The sequence below is a fragment of the Sebastes fasciatus genome, chromosome 9 (assembly GCF_043250625.1).
Source record: "Sebastes fasciatus isolate fSebFas1 chromosome 9, fSebFas1.pri, whole genome shotgun sequence".
Lineage (NCBI taxonomy): Eukaryota > Metazoa > Chordata > Actinopteri > Perciformes > Sebastidae > Sebastes > Sebastes fasciatus.
Genome location: NC_133803.1, coordinates 15,987,260 through 15,993,454, shown reverse-complemented (window position 1 = coordinate 15,993,454; position 6,195 = coordinate 15,987,260).

Below are 6,195 nucleotides of genomic sequence, written 5' to 3'. Positions count from 1 at the left end.
CTAATCTGCATCATCAGGACTGTGTGGGTGTGGCTTGATCCTTTGATTTGATTGACAACATAAAGTAACAACCCCACAACTGTTTCATCCTAATTGAATTAAGATGAAACAGTTGATGATGAATTGCAATTGATTGCACCGAAACTTTGGCAGAAAATGTTGTGCTCGTGCAGGATCACATCCCTCATAGAAAGAAACAGATTGAGAAATAGGTTTTCAGGGTCTTTAACAAAAAAATCTAACAATAAATGCCATCAAATCTGCAGCCTACTTTTGTACTACCAACACTTTCAAAGGCGGATAAACTCATCTTATTTGTTTTATCACTCATGTAGTTAACTGTGCTTTGCAGGGCACAACAAGTTCTCCTTGATTGAATGTTGAGTAAGCCGGTGTTGCTAAGCAATGAGTACAATCTAGGCAAGTGGGCAGGGGTTTGGATAATATTGCTTGGCAAGATTTAGATACTGGAAGTAAAAACTGAATCTCTTGTGGCTTATACGATGTCCCAGAAAACCAAATGTTGCAACAAATCTTAATGTAGATGGACGGCTTTCGGGCTGTGACTTCAAATTGGTGCCCAAATCTCATCAGGAAGTCCAGAAAGTGGCACATAATTTAATAATAATAATTATAAATTTATATCGATAGTTATACTATTTATTTGCAAGTAATAATACCTGTGGATATACTTTCTATTATATGTGTTTTTAAGAAAAATCCTCTAATAACTTCTGAAATGGAAGCAAGGATACATGTTGTTGTCTTCCAGTGGCACATTTCTTGCCAAGTAACAGATTTAGACGTTCCACCTCATGTCCAGCCAACTGAAGTGTGAGTGGAGAGGCGAGCGTTTATCTGATTAAAATGCACTTACTGTCTCCAGACTATATCACTACACCACACTGCTGTCTGTAGCTTTAATGAGGACTCTACAGTCCACTTTGCTTTGCTTAACATGTTATGCAGTCCATATGATGTTGTCATGCCGGAATTATGAAGATTTCAAGTGAAAGGTTTTGATGTGTGCTTGCTCAATCAGCATGGTTTGATGTGTGAATACATATTACAGTAAGATGATGGTTCTTTACGCTGGTTGTGGAGGGATTCGCTGGCAGGACTCATGCACTTTCTCCCATCGCAGTCTTGCACTTTGAGGAGAGTTGTAAAGTTAGCAACGTGTTTACTAGATAATCCTTTTAGTTTTGAACCCAATGATAGTATACACTGCTCTCAGAAAAAAAAATAAGTTCTATAAATATATACGTAGATAAATGAAATGGATTATATAAAAATAAGCCAATGAAATTAAGATGGAAAATAACCAAAACAGAAAAGATTTCCGCTGTAGATTTAGAGAACAATGTACAGTATGTATGTGTATATTTTGTTTACAAATTACTGTACTGAGTGTATGTCCATAATCACTGAGACTCAAGATTGTGATTTTTTTTTTACTTTTTCACTAATCCAAAGCATCTTTGTTGTCATTGTGGCACTTGTCGTCATGCGTCTTATCACTGTTCACCTCGAAGTAACACTGTTAATCTTAGGAGGCACCCCGTCATGTTGTGTAATTGTCAACTCGTGATTTTAATGTTCGATGTCGACAAATTACACACACGTTTAGTATAAAAATTATATGGTTGTAATATTGAAATGAAGTACAGCAAACCCATCCTGCCCGTTAGATTGCATATGTCCCATATTGGTGATTAAAAGAAATATCCGCACTCTTGAAAAAAACTCTTAAAACAGTTAAAACAGTAATGCAATACCTCACTGAATAGCAGTGGATTTCAGTGTGGTCAGAAGTGTGCTCACAGTGTACTGATACACCCTGGAGTACACTTCTACATCACTGCAGCAGGGTGAGATGTTAGCCCATGGAGGCCAGAAAACACAACATTTTATGATGGTGTTAGGGTTGCTCTTTACAGAAAAACTAGTCCATATCACACAGTGCCATTCTTGTTTGATGGTGTGTTTTTCGTATTCCCATGAAAGGTGCAATGTGTAAGATCTGGCCAGAATTTTAGTTTAAAACATAAAACAATGAACAACAGAATGTGAGGAGGTTACAGTGATGAAGTTATGTCAGAGACATCTATGTATTGTGTTGCAGCGATATCTACCGAAATGAGCACGCTAACCAGCTAGCCCCGGCCCATCCTGTCTTGTTATACCACTTGTAGTAAGCTGCTGTAGCTGTAGCAGCTAACTGAAGGTCTGTCAAAACGTCGTAATATTACGAGAATAAAGTCATAACTTTACGAGAAAAAAAGTAATTTCCTCCTCCAGAAAAGAAGCTATTTCCCCCAGGTCCATGTGGTTCTTTCTTATTTGTGAAACTAAACTATAACTTCACAAGATGCTCCACGTTTCTCATTTTCACACAGGTGGCACGCTGCTCTATTTCCCCTCAAAAATAGCACGTAAAATTACTACTTTATAATATAATGACTTTATTCTCATAATATTACGACTTTTTTCTCATAAACCTATGACTTTATTCTCGAAATCTTTTATTTTTTCCCCTCAATGTGGCCCTAATACTCCGTCATGATAGTAGTAGTGAAATGCTGACCCCTATTTCTTTGGGCCAGGTAGCTACATGTTACACATTGCACCTTTAATAACTGGCTAAGCATGATGTTACACTGACATATTTCCAGTGCAACTTCAGTGATATTTGATATAAGAATCATTTTAGCTTCCTAAATCAATGATCAATGAGAAAGAAAGTAAAATAAAAAAACAAAGAGGAGCTTCCATTTCATTCCACCATCATACGGGGAGAAAAATCCAAAGGGCAGAGGAATTTCTCCACCAAGACTGACCTCAGAAGGCCTGCAAGGCATGTCGTGGTCTGAGTAAGGGGCATGGATGCAATCATCACCAACTGAAGCAGAAATAGACGAGGCAGGGTGAGAACAAAAAAGTCCAGCTCTTCAAAGCAATATAACCCCAAAATGGTGAAGCATCTTAGGGAGTATCCTACGGGTGAATTTAGCCTTTATAGTGTGTCCGGCGTGTATAAAAATGAGCTGCATTTGTAAATGGGGCATTCAATCTGCAGCTCATGGTGGACTGAGGCAAGATCATCAAGGATGTGTGTGACATCCACAGAGGTAGTGCTTATATTGATCGGCTCAGACCCGAAATAAGAAGGAATTATGCACCAGGAATTGTTACTTGGCAACAAATTATACAGCATATGAGTGGGAGTGGGAGAAAAATGGGTAGTATTTGAAGTCTTTCCGCCCATGTGGTAACGTTATCACCCCAAATGCAGCCTGAGAGCTGAGCAGCTTCACGTCGTCTCCTTCTTATCATCTATCAGAAGAGAAGGGCCCAGGATCCTCCCCTATGATGCTTTTGTTCATTTAGTTCAGAAGAGGGTTAAGCCCATATAGATCAAAAACATGGCTACGTTTTAAATTCTCAGGTTGATCTCTAAAGTAATTATTCCGTCCAGCCGGCTCTATTGATCAGCCATGAATCAGATATTTCTATAGTGCCTTTTTTACACTCATTTTCATTGCAGAGGTTTGGTGTTGTCGATGTATTGAAACGGAGTTGGTGTGAACGATTAGAACAGATTTTTAAAAATGAATATGGTAAAATCCTGTCCTGCATGGTGTGAATAATAGAAACTAGAGAAATAAATCTCCACAGTAGAGTTTTAGTAGCTGCAAATGTTTCATGCAGCCCTATGCCCTTGTCCTGTTGCTGTAATGGTTCACCTCAAGTAACACATTTTCACACAAGTGGTGCCACTGGAGTCAACACTACATCCAGGTTACCTGAAGCCGCTGTTCTCCGACACGCTTGTGAAACTACGCTAACGTGAGCCGCAGAGTGCAAAACCATGATGCCGCCAGCCGCTATCTGATTTCCGTTGCTCCTAAATTAGTGTTATTATGGTAAGGATGGCCTTAGGCAAACGGCGTTACCACGGTTTTGCACTCGGTGTCTCACGTTACCGCAGTCTTGGAAAGGGAGGAGTGAGCGGAGGAGTATTCAGTTGGTTGCAATCTGCAACCACACCACTAGATGCTGCCAAATCACTGTCCCTTTAATGTGAGTTTTTAACACATCTCAAACACCAAATCCAAATAAAACATGATAATGATAAACAAAATGACAGCAGATCCCAGTGATGGATGTTTTGTTTACATGGGTAACCTAGTTTGTATATCTTGGAGGAAAAGAGGCGAGAACATCAGAACATCCCATCGCCAAATATGGCCTTAAAACAAATAATAGTATGAAAATCAGAAGAGAAATGTCACTTTGATGGGTCTTGCTACAACAGCATGGACGTTTTTTCTCCCCATGTTCCACCTTGTCTCCCTTTACAAATAGCAGACACGTCTGATATCTTTCATTTATGCTCATTCGTTTATGTCAGATGTGCAAATGGGAGTAAACAGAGACAGATGGAAGGAGCGAGGTGCTGTGCAACCGCTGTGACAGAAATATTTTTGTCTTTCATCCAGCTTTGTCAGACAGATGATGATTCCTAAATCACTTGTCAAAAACTTGCAAGAAGATGCCGTGAAATAAATCACCCTCACTGTGGTAACCAAATGCAGTGGTTTATACGATGTATGTGGTGTGCTGTATGTGCCATCTCTGTACAGTCTGTCTGTGTTGAGTGAGACTGTTGTCATAAGAGTGAGTAAAGATATTTAATAATCTCATTAACTGTGGATGTGATTAAGAATTTAAATGGCTGACCTCAGGGTTTCATAACTAACTGCTGTATGATATATTCACTTACTGAAATAATACACTAAATGGACTTCTATAACCTTATCAGGTGCTATCAAACCACTGTACAAGTAATAGTAGAGTTAGATTTGTTGTTGTTGTTGGGAGCTCAGCAACCAAATAGTGAACACCAGGGTCATATAGTTCACGGATAAAAATGTCACAAATATTAATGTTACCAGGCACCAAAAGCAAAAGTGGTAGAACTATTTCACTTCATACAATTCTGGTTTGTAACAGTGGCCGCAGGATGTCGAGTACTTAAGTGTTATCTAGTTTCACAGAAGCGCCAGAAGGATGTGTGTATGTGCATGTAATGTTACCGTTGGATGGAACAATGTGTGTAAAATAACTGGTGTACGCTGGACCAAATAACTTTCTAAACAATGTGTGTGGTGATGAGTTGTACAAGGTTGTCGTGTAAATGTGTCTTCATTAAAGCTCGCCACGTGTGGGTGCTCCAGTGGAGATTTGGAGAAGCTTATTACTCTGTAGAAAAATGATTGGAAGTCACGAGGAAGGCAGATGCAAATATGCATCATGGGACTTTTCTGTGCAATACATGATTTCTCCACATTAGCTTTCAATTCAGCAAAGACACTCATGTCCTGTTCATAGTTAGGGACTGTACACGAATTATTGGGGTGCGAAGGGAAGCTGAATTTTATGTTTGACTTTCTAAAACAATCCTACATCTACACCACCCTCGCCGCTTAAATCTCAAAATAATATAATAGTATTAACGGTTGTTCTCTGCATTTGGCAAAACACATTTTTATGATCCATTGGGCCTCAGGCAGGAAGCCATATACAAACAAATTTCCTCTTATTTTTGTTCGTATCCACGATTTGTTCTTATTTTGTTAGTTTCAATTGATTTCTGGGATTTGCCAATGTTTTCTTGTTTTTGCTCTTCTCTTAGGTAAGAGAGCATTTTACTAGTGGTCGAGAGCAATCTTACAAGATAAGAAAAAAACGTGTTTTCAAAGTCCACAAATTATTCGCCCAACGTAAGGAAACATAAGTTTTAAATTTGAAGAACACAAAAAAAAAACATAAATATATAATCAAATTTAGATTATTATATGTTTTAGAGTAATTATAATGATTGGACTATTGAGCCATTGATCCCAATTAAGACTATAAAAACCCTACTGCGTTCAGCTTCTGAATGGCTTACATACTGCTCTTAGGGGCGTTTTCTATCATGATCGCCTCGCTTCCCATTGGACGCTTGATGGGCTGCCACAAGACACAGATTGGACAAACGCTTTCTCTCGTGGGCTGCTGCTGCCCCCAGCTTTCAAACCGGAACCAACATGGCGACTCATTTGGAAACTTTCTTCTCTTATATCACAAAAACAGTTCACCGAAATGTGTTTCTGAAAACAATTTCTGCGAGAAATAAGCCATGCAGTT